This window comes from Amblyraja radiata, chromosome 4, assembly GCF_010909765.2.
Source record: "Amblyraja radiata isolate CabotCenter1 chromosome 4, sAmbRad1.1.pri, whole genome shotgun sequence".
Lineage (NCBI taxonomy): Eukaryota > Metazoa > Chordata > Chondrichthyes > Rajiformes > Rajidae > Amblyraja > Amblyraja radiata.
In genome coordinates, this window is record NC_045959.1 from 60,650,092 (window position 1) to 60,670,212 (window position 20,121).

At 43.8% G+C, this 20,121-nt stretch overlaps 1 protein-coding gene across 1 annotated transcript in view; it reads left to right on the plus strand.

Annotated features, from left to right (window-relative positions):
- The first annotated feature begins 688 nt into the window (after positions 1–688).
- Positions 689–20,121, plus strand: part of lpin2 (lipin 2) — a 122,014-nt gene continuing 102,581 nt past the window's right edge. The window contains exon 1 of the mRNA XM_033019602.1: positions 689–870. The gene's annotated coding sequence lies outside the window, so the exon portion shown is untranslated. The remainder of the gene's footprint in view (positions 871–20,121) is intronic.

The following is a 20,121-nucleotide window of genomic DNA, read 5'->3' on the forward strand; positions in this document are numbered from 1 at the left end:
AATTATATGCTTTAATTTCAGGTCACCCAAGTAAGATTGTTTAATATTTGTTTCAGAATGCTTCAATCTATAATAACTGAAAATTTCTTTCAGTTCTCTAAATATTTTAAGAAAGTTATGGGCTTTTGACTGTCCTTGATCACAGCTTTTGTGTTAAGTCAATGGAAAAGCAATTCCCTAATTTCCGAGTATGAAAATGGCCATAACTATTTTAATACTGAAGATATGAAAGTGAATTAGGTGTCAAATTGGGTGTCAAATTAAACTTCTTTTTATGCTTTATCTGATGGGATAAATTGCAGACCTAATTTTTAAAATCTCAAAATTTTGTAACATTGCTACTCTGGTTTCAGATGCTCCCACGTAAAAGGTTGGAGTAACTCAACGGGACAGCTGAGTTATTCCAGCATTTTGTGGTTATCTTCGGTGTGAACCAGCATCCGCAGTTCCTTCCCACTTTAATGATAGGCTGCTCTGGATTATGTTCTAATATTATCTCCACAATCCACTTCCCCAGATGCAAACGCGCGTTCCCCTCCAAGTAAAGAGAACAGAGCGTGCAGTGGATTTTTACCGTGAACAGCGGCTCCCCGAGGAGAGCTGGTGCAGAGCCCGGACCCGAGCGGGAGCGCGCACTGGGGGCCGGGAGCGCGCACAGCGGGCGCGGCCCCGGGGCGCCGTCACGTGAGGCGGGTGCTCGCAGACACACGGCGGTCGGCAGCAAAGCAGCGAGTAGAGCAGAAGGTGGGGAGAGAGAAGAGGAGCAGCGCTTGGGTTTGGTCTGGGCTCGCTTGTGGATGGCTCGGTCTCTCGCCGCGGCTGCCGAACGCAGTGCATAAACCACCAGCACCTCGCGGTGGTGCAACCAAGGTAAAGGGGGTCCGGAGACCATTTGCCGCCTGCCGGATCTTTGCTTATTGCTGCTGTTGGATTAACGGTCCCCCTCCCCCCCCCTTCTCTGTCCCTCTCCCCCTCACTCTGTCCCTCTCCCCCTCACTCTGTCCCTCTCCCCCTCACTCTGTCCCTCTCCCCCTCACTCTGTTCCTCTCCCCCCTCACTCTGTCCCTCTCCCCCCTCACTCTGTCCCTCTCCCCCTCACTCTGTCCCTCTCCCCCTCACTCTGTTCCTCTCCCCCCTCACTCTGTCCCTCTCCCCCCTCACTCTGTCCCTCTCCCCCTCACTCTGTCCCTCTCCCCCTCTCTCTGTCCCACTGTCTCCCTCTCTCTCTGTCCCCTTCTTGCTCAGATATATTGTCAGTAGTTTGCCTGTATACGTGTGGTTTACTTGCTGTAGCGTTCAAACTCCGTTTTCTCTTTTGATCTCTTCCCCCCCGCTGGTTGAGATGAAGGGTCAGGGTTTGTGCTCAACGAGCTGGTTGCTTCACCTCACACTCCTTGCATGGTGCCACCTCATCCATCCTGAGCCTCCCCTCTAGTGGGATCCACACAGGGATCCTGTCTGCAACAGTGCTTGCTTCATGCTGTGTTCCTCGCATGATGTGATCATAGCCTGCCAGTGCTATGAAAATGGCACCTCGCCTGACGATTTGCTTTAAATTAATGCAGGTATCTTCACCGGTCCGTTTGAACTGGCACTTTGCCGTAGTTAATATTATATTTAAATAGGGCCGAAGCTGGGATGGCGATCATTGATTGAGCATGCATCGATTACTAATTCATGTCTTGGACCAAACTATTAAATGAGCCTCAATTGTATGATTGTTTTACGGCTCGACTAGGTCGTTAACAATTTGACCCCATCCATCACTGTAAGCGGTAGAAAACGATTCTCAAGGATTAACAGAAGTCTCGGAATCTTATTACTTCCTAACCTTTTACTTTTAAAAACCCTGTTAGCAGTAGTGCTTTCGACTACTGTCACGGCGGGGAACTCATTTGGTCCTGGGGTGTTTCGTGCTGGCTCTGGACTGGAAGCGACAAGATTATAATTATTCGGTAATCCCTGGTGGGGCTGATCAAGAAAAGATGACATTAGGGACGTTTATTAACCTTGGACAATTAAGCACGGTGGTGTACACAGTTATGTCTTCCTGTCATAAGGAGAAATAGTAAAGTGGTAGAATAAACTTTAAGATAAAATGTGATAAAGCCTCGTAGAGTGGTTAGCAGACAGATAAATGTTTAAATATGGCGTGGCTGAAATGGTCTAAGGTGATCTGTGGGAAGGAATTGCAGATGCTGGTTTAAATCCAAGGTAGACACAAAATGTTGGAGTAACTCAGCAGGACACACAGCATCTCTGGAGAGAAGGAATGGGTGACGTTTTTGCATCTGAACAAGGGTCTCGACCACAAAATGTCACCCATTCCTTCTCTCCAGAGATGCTGCCTGTCCCGTTGAATTACTCCAGCATTTTGTGTCTATCTTTGGTCTAAGGTGATGGTCTCTTTTCCCTTTCTAAATTTTAGGTCTCATTCATTTGCAACTTACCTGTCAAGTTGTCTTTTTTGTTTTTGCGATGATCTTTTGGGTTTGCGTGATAATGTGTATCATAACTAGGAAATGTCACTTTAAGTAAATTTATTGTATCCTTGATTTTTTTAAATCTGCAGGTTTGTGGGCATGTCTTTTGAAGTCACTATATTAATATATAATTAAGGATTCAAACGTGGGTCTTGAATTAGATTAGAAAATTTAGACAAAAAAAATCTAGAAATGTAGCTCTGAAGATGTTCAAATGTGCACATATGGTTAATGTAGAGGTAGACCCAAAGCTGGAGTAATTCAGCGGGTCAGACAGCATCTCTGGAGAAAAGGAATAAGTGACATTTAGAATAGAAATGTTACCTATTCGTTTTCTCCAGAGATGATGTCTGACCCGCTTAGTCACTCCAGCTTTTTGTGTCTATCTTTGGTTTTCAAGAGTGTTTTATTGTCATATGTCCCAAATAAGACAATGACATTCTTACTTGCAGCAGCACAACAGAATATGTAAGAGAGAGAAAAAAAGTTCAGTTTGTGTATATACACATGCACACATACTCAATAAATAAACAAATGTTGTGCAATAATAATAATAATTATCTGTTGTAATTCAGAGCTTATTTGTTGTCGTGTTTAATAGCCTGATGGCTGTAGGGAAGAAGCTGTTCCTGGATGTTACAGTTTTCAGGCAACTGTCCTTACTGCCCAATGGCAACGGTGAATGAGTGTGTGGCCAGGATGTTGTGGGTCTTTGATGATGTTGGCTGCCTTTTTGAGGCAGTGACCGATAGATCCCTTTGATGGCGGGGAGGTCAGAGCCGGTGATGGACTGGGCTGTGGTCACGACTTTTTGCAGTCTTTTCCGCTCCTGGACGTTCAAATTGCCGAACAGGGCCACGATGCAACCAACCAGAATGCTCTCTACTGTGCCCCTGTAAAAGTTCATGAGAATGCTCTTTGACATACCGAATCTCCGTAACCTTCTCAGGAAGTAGAGGCGCTGATATAATTGTATGAATGCTTGCAGTTACTTCCTCCACATTTTGAAAATGTAGAGGTGTTGTACCATTTACGTGTCCTGACCTTTCAAGAAAAGAACAAGTTACATTCTCATCTGCAGATATTTTCACTTTGGGACACTCTTAATGAAAAAAATTGCAAATTCATGTGATTTATGAGTATATCTCATTCTGAAGAAAGAATCACCTAAACTATGATTTTTTTTTGTTTTTGTTTTCCTCGATTATTATATTGTTTACAGTGTACAAAGTTTACATATTCTGTTGTGCTGCTGCAAGTAAGATTTTAATTGTTCTTGCTGGAACATATGACAATAAAACTCTCTTGTCTTGACTCTTGAATCTCCTAGAACTTGTTCATTTCAATACTTGCCATTAATGTTTACACATGTAGAATTATGCCCCTGCCTTTACCTGATTTTGCAAAGAACCCATTGTATCTGCATCTTGTATGAGCAGTAGAATCGGAGCCCTTTTAATCGCACTCTAATCTCACATTTGATTTCCCTTTGCAGGCTAGGTTATTTGCATGTACAACACCAGACTGTGGAACCAGTCTCTCAAGAGTCAAGCAAGAGTGTTCAATTGTCATATGTACCAAAATGGAACCATGTAATTCTTACTTGCAGCATTACAAGTTTGTAAATGTGGTATCCGCTAGAAAAAAAATAAACCAACAAAAAGTCCAATCAATTTAAAAGAAAACAATGTAGTGCAAAACAAAACAAAGCTCGATGTCCCTAGTGCACCCAAGACAGTTTGTATATTCCGTGCTTTGCCATGGCAAGAAGTTCTTAGATGGACAGAGGAAAAGATTCACATGTGTTCAATGCCTCCTGAGGAAGGCTGGGGATGGTGGTGAAATGCATTATGTCCGCTGACGTGGGAATCGCTGGCACGTGGACTTTAACAGCTTGCGTGGATGGCATTAACAGTCTCGGGCTGTTGCGTTGGGAGCACACAAGATCCAAGCGGAAACATTGCACCACTTGCAAATTATCCACCTGCCCATCCTGTTAAGCCCCATCTACATTGGGGGCTTAGGCCCCCACATTTACCTTATCAGTCATGTTGGAACCCATGGAAGTGAAGTAAAAGCTGGTGATCTTCAATCCCGATTGTCTTAAGACATGTGGATTTATTTTAGAGCTCAATTAAGATTCCAGAGTTTTAAATGCAGATTTTTAGACCGTCCCCAATTAAATACATAATTATTAAAGTGGTGTCAGTGAATCGCTCTGCATTCCCTACCTGCAAACGGTAAATACTTATTGGAGAGTTTAAATACAAATCATTTTTCTTGCCTCTTTTAATTTTTACTCGGTCCAATTTTTCATTTCTCCCTCGTAATTTCAGTGCAGGATTTGGCATTGAATTTGCCTTCTCCTTTCTCTGTTTTCTTTCTCTGACCTTAAAAATATTTGTTAAGAAGTTTATTTGTTTGGCCTCCTGTAATTAAGACTGTGGTGACCTTTGTTCCGTAGAGTACTTTTATCAGCTTGCATTTTTAACAAGTCATTACAGTTGAGCAGAAGGTGCAGGGAACCTTTGTACGTGTCGCAAGACTGTACTCAATAATTTAAACGTGTTTTGTCAATCTGTGGAATACCGATGGGAGTTAATAATTCTAATACTATTTGGTTTTCTATTTATGGGATTGAGTTCAGTTGGTCACATGGGATAGAAACACATTGGAGATGATTGACATCAAGAAGCAATGTTTGTTTCAATATCATACTGTTTTTCTTTCCCACTGTCATAGCCATTTCCACAAATAGTTTGTTTAGCGGCTTTCACAGCACAGAAATGTCAGCGTTTATTAATAAATTCCAGGTACTGCACTTAGCTCTATTCTGCCGATTTTTTTCCGGAGTGCTTATTTAGTAAGTTTCAAAAATGAATAAAGCTTATAGGTCTGCTTTATTGTCTTGCAAATATTAGTATTTTGGACTTGCTAGTTGAGGAGATTAAAATGCTAATTGTAGGGCTAGTTTAGTTTAGGGATACAGTGCAGAAACAGGTCCTTCATCCCACAGTGTCCACACCGACCAGCGATCGCCCATTAATAGTTCTATCCTACACACAAGGGACAATTTACAACCAAAGCCAATTAACCTACAAATCTGAGAGACATAAAATGCTGGAGTAACTCAGCGGGACAGGCGGCATCTCTGGAGAGAAGGAATGGGTGACGTTGTGGATCGAGACCCTTCCTCAGACTGATGTCAGGGGAGTGGGCAGCACATAGATAAGGAAATATATAGATAAGGAGGTGTAAGGTGTGAAAACAGGACAAGGGGAATGTAGATCAAGGAAAATGTAGAATAGATCAATGTTAGTTGGGAGAAGGTAACAACAAAGCAAACAGAGATAAAATCTAGTTAGACAGTAAGACTGGTTGGAGAACTGGGAAGGGGGAGGTATGGAGTAAGAGGGAAAGTAAGAAGTTAGAGAAGTCAATGTTCATACCGCTGGGGTGTAAGTTACCCAAGCGAAATATGAAATATTTTGGGTCGGGACCCTTCTTCAGACTGTTTGTATGGTGGGGTGAATGTGCGGGGAAGAAAAGAAAGCTGGAAGAAAGGAGAGACAGGACAAACGTGGCAGGAAATGGCTTGCACAGTTGTAACATGATGTTCTGACTGTTGTGCTGTAAAGGCCAGCAAGTCAAGTGCTTTGTAGGCGACTATCCATCATTTTCAGGGATCTATGAGCTTCCACCCCAAGATGCATCTGTACACCAATGCTTCGAAGGTCCCTGTTATTTACTGTACAGGTCTGAGACAAATTGGACAGCCCAAATTGCATTACCTTGCTCATGTCTGGATTGAATTACGTGATATCGCTCTACCCAACTTTCCAGCTGATTTACGTCCCTCTGTATCTATTACATTTTTCTAATAAAGGAGCATTCAAACATTCAACAGTGTGAACTATGGAAAGAATGTTATGAGGATGCAGGGTGACTTGGACAGGTTGGGTGAGTGGGCAGATGCATGGCAGATATAGTTTAATGTGGATAAATGTGAGGTTATGTGATAGCAAAAACAGGAAGGCAGATTATTATCTAAATGGTGCCAAGTTGGGAAAAGGGGAAGTACAACGGGATTTGGGGGCCCTTGTTCATCGATCACTAAAAGTAAGCATGCAGGCACAGCAGGCAGTGAATAAAATGAATGGCATGTTGGCCTTCATAACAAGAGGAGTTGAGTATAGGAACAAATAGTACCTTCTACAGTTGTACAGGTCTCGCCACCACACCTGGAGTATTGTGTGCAGTTTTTGTCTCCAAATTTGAGGAAGGACAGGTTCACGAGGTTAATTCCCGGAATGGCGGGGCTGTCATATGTTGATAGAATGGAGCGGCTGGGCTTGTATACTCTGCAATTTAGAAGGATGAGAGGGGTTCTTATTGAAACATAAACGATTATTAAGGGTTTGGACGTGCTCGAGGCAGGAAACATGCTCCCAATGTTGGGTGAGTCCAGAATCAGGGGCAACAGTTTAAGACTAAGGGGTAAGCCATTTAGAACGGAGATGAAGAAAAACTTTTTCACACAGAGTTGTGAGTCTGTGGAATTCTCTGCCTCAGAAGGTGGTGGAGGCCTGTTCTCTGGATGCTTTCAAGAGAGAGTTAGATAGAGCTCTTAAAGATAGCGGAGTCAGGGGATATGGGGCGAAGGCAGGAACGGGGTACTGATTCTGGATGATCAGCCATGATCACATTGAAATGCGGTGCTGGCTCGAAGGGCCGAATGGCCTACTCCTGCACCTATTGGCTATTGCTCCTATGCTGAGGATCTGCTGGTCCGAGATGTGCTTTCCCAGCCTCACATGCTGCTTCCTGTCTGCCAGGAAGTTGGTGATCCATTGACGGAGGGGTTCAGGCACAGTCAACTGCGAGAGTTTGCAGTGTAGTAGCTCTGGCACAATGGTGTTGAATGCAATCCACAAACAAAATCCTTGCATAGGTCCTCTGGTGGTCTAGGTGCTGGAGGATGAAGTGCAGAACTAGATTGACTGCATCATCCACAGATCTATTGGCCCAGTAAGCAAACTGCAGAGGTTTGTGATATTTTTCAGCAGGGCCAGCACGTCGTTCAAGGGTCTTCATGACGACAGAGGGTCAGTGCGACAGACCTGTAGTCATTGACCAGTAATCCTTGTCTTTTGGGTACAGGGATAATAGTGGAGAGTTTGAAGCAGGCAGGGACAGTACAGGTTTGCAGGGACTGGATGAAAATGTCTTTGTAGACCGGTGCCAGTTGTTCGGCACAGAGCTTGAGAGTAAAAGGGGAAACAGGGGTCCTGGAGATTTCCGGCTTTTCTGTCTTTGGAATAGTCTCTCTACCGGCTGGAGTCAGGCTGTAAGTAGGTGTGAAGTGGGGGTGGGGTGGGCGGGGGGGGGGGGGTTATAGAACCTGCAGTAGAGCTGTTCTGTTCTGGATGTCAGATGTGGGAGGTCATGGAGTCTGAGTGCCCTCCAGACGTCCACATCTGCGCCAGGTGAGTCGAGATGGGGCTCCTAAGGGACCGTGTTAGGAACCTGGAGCAGCAACTCGATGACCTCTGTCTGCTCAGGGAGAGCGAGGAGGTCATAGAAAGGGGTTACAGGGAGGTGGTCACTCCAAGACCACGGGAGACAGAAAACTGGGTCACAGTTAGGAAGGGCAATGGGCAGAGGCAGGGAGTGGTGAGTACCCTGGTGGCTGTACACCTTGAAAATAAGTACTCATGGTTGAGTAATGGTGGGGGAGACAGCCTACCTGGGGGCAGCGACAGCGGCCGGGCCTCTGGCACAAAGACCGGTCCTGTTGCTCAGAAGGGTAAGGAAAAGAAGAGGAGGGCAATTGTAATAGGGGACTCTATAGTCAGGGGGTCGGATAGGCGATTCTGTGGACGCAGACAGGAGACCCGGATGGTAGTATGCCTCCCTGGTGCCAGGGTCAGGGATGTGTCTGAACGTATCCAAGAAATCCTGAAATGGGAGGGAGAGGAGCCTGAGGTTGTGGTACATATAGGTACCAACGACATAGGTAAAAAAAGAGAAGAGGTCCTGAAAGAAGAATTTAGGGAGTTAGGTAGAGAGTTAAGGAGAAGGACTGCAAAGGTAACAATCTCAGGATTACTGCCTCTGCCACGCGGCAGTGAGAGTAGGAATGGAGCGAGGTGGAGGATAAATGAGTGGATGAGGGACTGGTGCAGTGGGTATGGATTCAAGTTTCTGGATCATTGGGACCTCTTTTGGGGAAGGTGCGACCTGTACAGAAGGGATGGGTTGCACTTGAACTCGAGGGGGATCAATATCCTGGCGCGGAGATTTGCAAAGGCTACTGGGGAGACTTTAAACTAGTATGGTTGGGGGGAGGAACTCAAATTGGGAAAGCTAGCAGTCAGTGTGTGAGGCAGGAGGCAGAGAATGGTAGCACTCTGACCCAAAATGTAGGGGAGAGAGAAGAAAAAGACAATAAGCAGAGAATAAGAGAGGGTGGGTTTCTTAAATGTGTATATTTTAATGCTAGGAGCATTGTAAGAAAGGTGGATGAACTTAAAGCCTGGATTGACACCTGGAAGTATGATGTTGTGGCGATCAGTGAAACATGGTTGCAGGAGGGCTTTGATTGGAAACTAAATATTCCAGGATTTCGTTGCTTCAGGTGTGATAGAATTGGAGGGGCAAGAGGTGGAGGTGTTGCATTGCTTATCAGGGAAGATATTACAGCAGTGCTTTGGCAGGATAGATTAGAGGGCTCATCTAGGGAGGCTATTTGGGTGGAACTGAGAAATGGGAAAGGGGTAGCAACACTTATAGGGGTGTACTAGACCAAGTGCAGACCCGTTGGGTCTGTTCCCCCGACGTGCGGTTGTGGGGGGGCGGGAGGCGGCATGCAGCGTCACACACACTAACTATCCCCCCCCCCCCCCCCGCACTCACGCTAATTACCCCCTTGATATTATATTAATATTATTAATTTGCTCCTTTTACCCCATAACCACCCTATCTACTGACGTATAGCCCCCAACTTGCAGTCACATCTAGAGAGAGGGGAAGAGGGGGGGGGGGGGAAGAGGGAGGGTGGGTGAGGGGGGAAAGGTGGGGGAGGAGGGGAGGAGAGAGGGTGAGAGTGAAGGGGAGAGAGAGGGCGTGCTGAGGGTGAGAGGTGGGGAGCAGGGAGGGGATGGAGGGTGGAGGGTGGAGGGGAGGGTAAGGGGGGTGGAGGGGAGGGGTTAGGGGGAGGGAGGGGGGAGAGGGGAGGGAGGAGAGGGGAGGGAGGAGGAGAGGTGGGCTGAGAGGGGGGAGGTGTGGGGGAGAGGTGGGGAGAGTGGGAGGGGGAGAGGGTGGAGGGAAGGGGTTTTAGGGAGGGAGAGGGATGGATGGGGAGGGGGAGGGGAGGGGAGGAGAGGAGGAAAGGGGGAGAGAGGAGGGGGAGAGAGAGGAGATGAGGGGGAGGGTGGAGAAGGTGGGGAGAGAGTGGGGGGGGGCAGGGAGGGGGGGGGGATAGGTGGGGGGGAGGACTCATTATGGGTACTCATTATGGGTACTCACAGCTGTGGTGACATTTGTTCAGTGTCATTCAGAGCTCTGATTGAGGCACACCACTTGCAGAGACTGATTGAGGCACACCACTTCCTGGTTTTATAGTCCCTCCCCCTCCCTCCAGCAGAGGCACCAGAGAGAATGGGGAATTTTGTAAAAGCATTAATATCTTTGTCATATTTAATCGATGGGAAAAATCCTCGGCACACAGGCGGCGGAGGGGGGCTCTGAGTGAGGTGGCCAAAAATGACGGCCATAGGTGGCGGCGTTCTCTCGGAAATCGCAGCACAGATCGCCAAAACCGGTCAAGAACAGAGTTTTAGTAATATAGATTATAGACCGCCAAATGGGGAGCGAGAATTGGAAGAGCAAATATGTAAGGAGATTGCAGATATTAGTAGTAAGCACAAGGTAGTGATTGTGGGAGATTTCAATTTTCCACACATAGACTGGGAAACACATTCTGTAAATGGGCTGGATGGGTTGGAGTTTGTAAAATGTGTGCAGGATAGTTTTTTGCAGCAATACATAGAAGTACCTACTAGAGAAGGGGCGGTGCTGGACCTCCTGTTAGGAAATGAGACGGTCAGGTGGCAGAGGTATGCGTTGGGGAACAGTTCGGGACCAGTGATCACAATACCATTAGTTTCAATATAATTATGGAGAGGGTCAGAACTGGACCTAGGGTTGAGATTTTTGATTGGAGAAAGGCTAACTTTGAGGAGATGCGAAAGGATTTAAAAGGAGTAAATTGGGACAGTTTGTTTTATGGGAAAGATGTGGAAGAGAAATGGAGGACATTTAAAGGTGACATTTTAAGAGTACAGAATCTTTATGTCCCTGTTCGGTTGAAAGGAAATAGTAAAAATTGGAAAGAGCCATGGTTTTCAAGGGAAATTGGACACTTAGTTCGGAAAAAGAGAGAGATCTACAATAATTAAAGGCAGCATGGAGTAAATGAGGTGCTTGAGGAGTATAAAGAATGTAAAAAGAGTCTTAAGAAAGAAATTAGAAAAGCTAAAAGAAGATATGAGGTTGCTTTGGCAAGTAAGGTGATAGTAAATCCAAAGGGTTTCTACAGCTATATTAATAGCAAAAGGATAACGAGGGATAAAATTGGTCCATTAGAGAGTCAGAGTGGACAGCTATCTGCAGAGCCAAAAGAGATGGGAGAGATATTGAACAATTTCTTTTCTTCGGTATTCACCAAGAAGAAGGATATTGAATTATGTGAGGTAAGGGAAACAAGTAGAGTAGCTATGGAAACTATGAGATTCAAAGAAGAGGAAGTACTGACACTTTTGAGAAATATAAAAGTGGATAAGTCTCCAGGTCCGGACAGGATATTCCCTTGGACATTGAGGGAAGTTAGTGTAGAAATAGCAGGGGCTATGACAGAAATATTTCAAATGTCATTAGAAACGGCAATAGTGCCGGAGGATTGGCGTACTGCGCATGTTGTTCCATTGTTTAAAAAGGGGTCTAAGAGTAAACCTAGCAATTATAGACCTGTTAGATTGACGTCAGTGGTGGGCAAATTAATGGAAAGGATACTTAGAGATAATATATATAAGCATCTGGATAAACAGGGTCTGATTAGGAACAGTCAACATGGATTTGTGCCTGGAAGGTCATGTTTGACTAATCTTCTTGAATTTTTTGAAGAGGTTACTCGGGAAATTGATGAGGGTAAAGCCTTGGATGTTGTATATATAGACTTCAGTAAGGCCTTTGACAAGGTTCCTCACGGAAGGTTGGTTAAGAAGGTTCAATGGTTGGGTATTAATGGTGGAGTAGCAAGATGGATTCAACAGTGGCTGAATGGGAGATGCCAGAGCGTAATGGTGGATGGTTGTTTGTCAGGTTGGAGGCCAGTGACTAGTGGGGTGCCACAGGGATCTGTGTTGGGTCCACTGTTGTTTGTTATGTACATCAATGATCTGGATGATGGTGTGGTAAATTGGATTAGTAAGTATGCAGATGATACTAAGATAGGTGGGGTTGTGGATAATGAAGTAGATTTTCAAAGTCTACAGAGAGATTTATTCCGGTTGGAAGAGTGGGCTGAAAGATGGCAGATGGAGTTTAATGCTGATAAGTGTGAGGTGCTACATCTTGGCAGGACAAATCAAAATAGGACGTACATGGTAAATGGTAGGGAATTGAAGAATGCAGGTGAACAGAGGGATCTGGGAATAACTGTGCACAGTTCCCTGAAAGTGGAATCTCATGTAGATAGGGTGGTAAAGAAAGCTTTTGGTGTGCTGGCCTTTATAAATCAGAGCATTGAGTATAGAAGTTGGGATGTAATGTTAAAATTGTACAAGGCATTGGTGAGGCCAATTCTGGAGTATGGTGTACAATTTTGGTCGCCTAATTATAGGAAGGATGTCAACAAAATAGAGAGAGTACAGAGGAGATTTACTAGAATGTTGCCGGGGTTTCAGCAACTAAGTTACAGAGAAAGGTTGAACAAGTTAGGGCTTTATTCTTTGGAGCGCAGAAGGTTAAGGGGGGACTTGATAGAGGTCTTTAAAATGATGAGAGGGGTAGACAGAGTTGACGTGGATAAGCTTTTCCCACTGAGAATAGGGAAGATTCAAACAAGGGGACATGACTTGAGAATTAAGGGACAGAAGTTTAGGGGTAACATGAGGGGGAACTTCTTTACTCAGAGAGTGGTGGCTGTGTGGAATGAGCTTCCAGTGAAGGTGGTGGAGGCAGGTTCGTTTTTATCATTTAAAAATAAACTGGATAGTTATATGGACGGGAAAGGAATGGAGGGTTATGGTATGAAAGCAGGTATATGGGACTAGGGGAGAATACGTGTTCGGCACGGACTAGAAGGGTCGAGATGGCCTGTTTCCGTGCTGTAATTGTTATATGGTTATATAGAACTTGTTCAGGTTGTTGGTCAGCTAACGATTGTCCAAGGAGTGGGGGGGGGGGTACCTTTCCTTGGCAGCTCTGATTCCTCTTCTCAGCTTGTACTTGACCTGCCTGTAGAGGTCTGTATCCCCGCTCCTCTAACCCTCATCTTTAGACTGGCAGAGCTGTCTGAGTTCTGCTGTAAACTAGGGCTTGTCGTTGTTGAACCAGATGCGGGTCCTAGTAGGAATGCAACTGTCCTCACAAAAGCTGACATATGATGTCTGTATATTCATTGAGGCTTATGGTTGCTTCCCTGTGTCAGTCAGTGCAGTCAAAGCAGGACTGCAGGTTTTCAATGCCCTCGCATGTCCACCTTTTCATTGTTCTGACCACAGGCTTAGCAGATTTTAGTTTCTGCCTGTAGGTCGGAATGAGGTGAACTAAACAATGATCCGGAGCTGCCCGGGGAACAGAGCGATATGTGTTCCGATATGTGTCTCCCCCCCCCCCCCCCCCCCCCCCGGTCTCTCTCTCCTCTTTCTCCCCCCCCCCCCCCCCGCTGCCTGGTCTCCCCATCCCCCGCCCACCCGGCAAAAGCTTTTCACTGTCCAGGTTGACAATAAACTAAACTATAAGAATGAGGAAGGTTTAGTACAACTATGTAAAACAAGAGTTGATTTGCATGTAGAGAACTGTGCACAGTTATGGTCACTCAACTATAGAAAAGTTGTGATAACATTAGAGAGGATGTGGAGAAGGATCGCTTGGATGTTACCTGGGATGGAGCATCTCCGTCATGAGGAGAGGCTGGATGGGTCTGGATTTATTTTCTTTGGAGTAGAGAAGGCTGGGGGGTGAATTTATTTAAGATGTACACAATTGATGAGTTGGGCAGTTAATGAAAAAATCTCCCTGCCTCATTCCTGAATAGATGCATCTATAACCAGAAGCTTTGGCTTGAAATATAGGACAAGATATCTGGAGGGGTTTGAGGAAGAATATTTTCACCCAGAGAGTGGTTGATATCGGAATGCACTGCCAGATGGGATGGTGGAGATATGTAATCTTATAACATTTAATGGGTAGTTAGATGAGCCGATGCTCATTCAGGCTGGCCACAAATGTATTTTTGGGCTACACTGATGCTGTAAGGCAGCAACTCCTCCGTGGTGCTGCCCTAGTAACTCGTTGTGTAGAAATTCATCATTGTTCAAGGCACATGATTTTTCAGTTCCGCTTATTCACATACCTTAGTTCTGGTCTGCAGAAATAGTTTAACGTGCTAAATGCAACTTTGAAAAAGCAGAATTTACAAAATGTGCCGAACCAGGGATCCTGCTAAATGGAGCATCCTGCTAATGAACTGGATAAGTTGCCTGTCTTGATCGTTGCAGAAATTTATTGTAGTTTTGCTTTTTTTTTTTTTTTTTTTTAAAGTCCCACATTCATGAGAAAATTTGTCTGGAAGCTCGGCCTTGTCCTTTGATTGCGTGCACTGATAACCAATGAATCTCCCTGCAGGGAGCAAGACTTCATAGAAATACACTTAAATTTTAAAATTTATCAATCCGAGACATAAGATTGTTCATATATTTATATTGTTGAAAAAGTTCACTTGGAAACAGACAAAAATACAAATTATTAAGACCATTCAAAGCTTTAATTCTAGCATCCGACGGGTGTGGTTTTAGAGACCCAGAGGCAACAGTATTACGTCTGAGTTCTCCAGCAACACACACAGAACAAGAGAAAAGTACAACCTTTTAAATATCTTATTGCCATTTGAAAAGGTGTCTGTCAGGATAATAGTGTATGAAGGAACTGCTGGTTTAAACCGAAGATGGACACAAAGCTGGATTAACTCAGCGGGACAGGCTGCATCTCTCAAGATCTAGACCTGAAACGTCACCCATTCCTTCTCTCCAGCTGCCTGTCCCGCTGAGTTACTTCAGCATTTTGTGTCTATGACTGATTAATAGGTCAGCTTATTCTTGTTGGCTGCAAGAAGGAATGCTTTTTATTACAGTGAAAGATCTCAAATTACTTTAAATGAGGGCCTTAAGTTTAAATCTTCCTGGTATAATGCACTCCTGTTCAATATAATGTGAACTAAACTTGCTGTAACCACACAAAGTTAATTTTCGTTGCATGAACAGGGCTCATTATTTTATTTGATTTGCACTGCACATTAATGGTCATTTGCACGTCCTGAACGCAAACGTAACACAATGAAGTGCATTTAAGTGAATCGAAAAGGAAAAAAAAACAAATATACCACAGAGCTGTTTTCTGTTTCCATGTGATGCATGTTTATTTTCTCTGAATGTACTCCCAAGTGCATTGTTTCTGGAATGTAACTGAATTAAGTTAGTGTGTATTAAAAATGTTTAGTTGCTCACATCTGTAGCTCCAAAGTTGTGTCATCCAATTCTATCAGTGGTCTGTAATAGATCTACAGTGTTCAGAAGGACATCTTTACTTAGGATTGCTTAGTTTAAGGTGTAGGAAGGAACTCTAGATGCTGGTTTAAATCAAAGGTAAACACAAAATGCTGGAGTAACTCAGCAGGACAGGCAGCATCTCTGGAGAGAAGGAATGGGTGACGTTTTGGGTTGAGATCCTTCTTCTGATTGATTTAAGTTACTTTAGTTTAAGGTAATTTAATCTCACCCAAAGGAATTTTTTCCCTGCAATGGGTTGCACAAACAAAATTCTCCAGGTGCTTTGATCTTTGTACTTATTGAGATACAATGTCGATTGAAACATTTTAATTTGAAGTTGTGAAGGAGACTCGAGCCTTGTTGCCTGGAGCCACAGACTAAGCCATGCGCAGAGACTTAATATGTAGGGAGGGAGATTATATATATCTATATCTATATATACACACAAGGTACTGCAGATGCTGGAATCTTGAGCATAAAGGTTCCACGCTTTTTACGCACGCTTTGACAAGGAGAACACCGATGTGCCTTCCCGAGCCCCCAATCGCTGTGATGGCATTTCAGTCTCAGTCACAGAGGCCGACGTCAGGAAATCCTTCAGAGGGGTGAACCCTCGAAAAGCGTCTGGACCTAATGGTCGTGTTCTAAAAACCTGTGCGGGCCAACTGGCTGGAGTTTTTACGGACATTTTCAACCTCTCACTTCTGAGGTCTGAGGTTCCCACCTGCTTCAAAAGGGCATCAATTATACCAGTGCCCAAGAAGAGTAAGGTGACGTGCCTCAATGACCATCGACCAGTGGCACTAACGCCTGTGGTAATGAAGTGCTTTGAGAGGTTGATCATGGCACAAATCAACTCCTACCTCGACAAAAACCTGGGCCCACTGCAGTTCGCTTACCGCCACAACAGATCAACGGTGGATGCGATCTCGCTGGCCCTCCACTCCGCTCTGGACCACTTGGATAACAAAAATTCATATGTCAGGCTGTTATTCATTGATTACAGCTCGGCATTTAACACAATCATCCCCTCCAAGCTGGTTACCAAACTCGCCGAACTGTGTCTCTGTGCATCCCTCTGCAATTTGGATCCTCGACTTCCTCATTCACAGACCACAGTCTGTTCGTATTGGTGGAAATGTGTCAGACTCGATAACAATCAGCACGGAGCAACTCAAGCCTGCGTGCTCAGCCCCCTACTGTACTCACTCTATACCATGACTGCGTAGCCGGTCATAATGCGAACTCCATAATTAAGTTCGCTGATGACACCACTGTTATGGGACGTATCACTGATGGGGATGAGTCAGAGTATAGAAGAGAGATCGAGCAACTGTCCATATGGTTCCAGCACAATAACCTGGCCCTCAACACCAGCAAAACCAAGCAACTGATTGTGGACTTTGGAAGGAGTAGGATGGGGACCCACAGTCCCGTTTATATCAACGGGTCGATGGTTGAAAGGGTCAAGAGCTTCAAATTCCTGGGCGTGCACATCTCTGAAGATCTTTCCCGGTCTGAGAACACTGATGCAATTATTAAGAAAGCACATCAGCGCCACTAATTCCTGAGAAGATTACGAAGAGTCGGTTTGTCAAGGAGGACTCTCTCTAACTTCTACAGGTGCACGGTAGAGAGCATGCTGACCGGTTGCATCGTGGCTTGGTTCGGCAACTTGAGCGCCCTGGAGAGGAAAAGTCTACAAAAAGTAGTAAACACTGCCCAGTCCATCATCGTCTCTGACCTTCCTTCCATCGAGGAGATCTATCGCTGTCGCTGCCTCAAAAAGGCTGGCAGTATCATCAAGGACTCACACCATCCTGGCCACACACTCATCTCCCTGCTACCTTCAGGTAGAAGGCACAGGAGCCTGAAGACTGCAATCTTAGCCATCAGGCTATTAAACTTGGCTCGGACAAAACTCTGAACATTAATAGCCCATTATCTGTTATTTGCACTTGATCAGTTTATTTATTCATGTATGTATATATTTATATAATGGTATATGGACACACTGATCTGTTTTGTAGTCAATGCCTACGATGTTCTGTTGGGCTGAAGCAAAGCAAGAATTTCATTGTCCTATCAGGGACACATGACAATAAACTCTCTTGAATCTTGAAAAGAAAAAGTGCAGGAGTAACTCAATGGGCCAGTCTGAAGTAGGATCTAGACCCGAAATGTGACATTCATTTTCTCCGGAGTGCTGCCTGATCCGTACTCCAGCACTTTGTGTTTGTTTTGCTCAAGATTCCAGCATCTGCAGGATCTTAAGAACGTCCTGACCAGAGCTGTTTCCTCGCTGTGTGCAGATGTGGTATTTTATAACTCTCAAAGCTATGATTGCAGTTTGTTCGACAGTTGTTGAAGATGACGGTGTTCTAAATTTCATTTTGGAAATATTGACTGGAAAGTTTTATAAAGTCCTATAATGAAACAAAAACAATGTTTTGGGGAAATTGCAAAAGCACTATCATTTTCATTTTTCCTTTTTGTCTTGGCTTCAAAGGTGAACTTTTAATAGCCAAGATAGACACAAATTGCTGGAGTAACAGATGTTCCTATTAAAAGCGTAGGAAAGAACTGCAGATGCTGATTTAAATCTATCATCCAATTCTATCAGTCTGAAGAAGGGTCTTGACCCGAAACGTCACCCTTCTCCCCAGAGATGCTGCCTGTCCCGCTGAGTTACTCCAGCATTTTTGTATTTATCTCAGAAATCAGTATCTGCAGTTCTTTCCTACGCTTTCAATAGCAACATCTGTTTGGTCAGTGTTCCTAAATTAGATGAGGTCATATTGGTAGGAATTTTTTTAACTTGTCAACAAGAATTTAATTATTGCTATTAATTGTGAATTTTGAACGCTGTGAGACTTATCGTAATTTGTCATTGAAAACATTTATATTGATTGAATGTATTATGAGATCAAAACCTTCTTGTAGTTTGTCATCTGGTGGTTAATCATGTCGTTCATGCCCATTTTGGGCTCTCGAGTTGCATAAATACCATATGGATGTACGCATGTACAGTAAAGTGGTTAGGCAGAGTTTTTTTATGAATTATATAACAAAATTCAAGGATGTGATAAATAGAAGCATGAGTAGGCTCTACAAGCCTGTTCGCTTGCTATCAAGATCATGAGTGATTCCCTATTTCAGTGCCACTTAGTTCAGTTTAGTTTATTGTCACGTGAAATTTTTTTGTTGCGAGCTAACCAGTCAGCAGAAAGACAATTCATGATTACAATCGATCCATTTACAGTGCATAGATACAAGATAAGGGAATAACTTAATAGGATAGTTCGTTGCCACATCCCTTAATTCTCCAATTGCCTGGAAATCTATTGATCACTGTTTTGAATGAATTCAATATGTGAAATTTCACAGCTATTTGGGGTAGAGCATTACAAAGGCTCACCACTTGACAAAGATAAGTCTCCTCCCATTGTTACCATCGGAAAAAACAGAAACTGTTACCACCAAGTTTAAGAGCAGCTTCTTACAATAAACCAACAGGCTCTTAAACCACACTATTCAACCACAACCCTACTTCAGCAACAAACACACTGTTTTTTTAATAGGTTGTACTATGAATTTTGCCTTGCACATTTATAGTCTAATTACCTAGAATAACTGATAACTTATTGTTTATTGTATATTTATTTTGTTGTGTTATGTCAATGTGCCAGTAAAGCTGGATCAAGTAAAAACTATATTGTTCATTTCCTGGTGCATATAACAATTGACTCGACTCCTTATTCTCAACTTTAAATTATTTTTTTTACTGACAAAAAATTAAGTTTCAATGTGATCTTTCCTTCCCCACCCCACCTTTGGGGAGGTTTTTATAAAAGATAAATATGAAACACAATTTAGATGTTCTCCGTGCCTTGATTGGCGATACCTTATCTGCCTTTGCCAGAATATCTTTCTGTTCATGGTATCTTTGAGTCATTTTGTGAAGGGCGACCTGCATAACCTAGATAGTACATTGGTTTCACTTCTGGATAAGATAAAACTCATCTCTTCATAGCAGCTGCTTGTTTTGAAGCAAAGTACACAGTAAATGTAATAGTAAGGAACCAGATGCTGGTTTAAACCAAAGATAGACACAATGCTGGAGTAACTCAGCAGCACAGACAGCATCACTGGAGAGAAGGAATGGGTGACCTTTTGGGTCGAGGGCCCTCTTCAGACTCAAGAAAGAAGGGTCTCGACCCAAAACATCACCCATTCCTTCTATCCAGAGATGCTGCCTGTCCCGCTGAGTTACTCTAGCATTTTGTGTCTATCTTTAGCAAATGTAATAATTCTATTACGTACTTCCCATACTTTAAGCTCGACATTCTCAGTACTTCTGCATTCCCAAAGCAGAATGTGCATATCAACCATAGAAACTTTTTTGACTCTGAAAGGCAGCATTTATTGTTGTGATAATCAATAGTCTTTGTAATTTTCCACCATATAATACACACCCGCGTTAAATTAGACTGTGTATCAGATAAAGAAGTTATATTCCAGTTTTTATTTACTTTATTTCCATACATAATGAATTTTTCATGTTTTATTGTGACCCACAGAATTTTCATGTTGCAAAAGCACATTGTGTACTTTATTGTCACGTGTACCGAGGTACAGTGAAAAGCTGTTTGTAGTGTGCTATCCAGTCAGCAGAAAGACATTACATGATTATAATCGAGCCATTTACAGTGTGTAGTTTAGTTTGGAAATACAACACTGAAACATGTCCTTCGGCCCACCGAATCCGTGCCGACCAGCGATCCCCGCTCACTAACATTATCCTACAC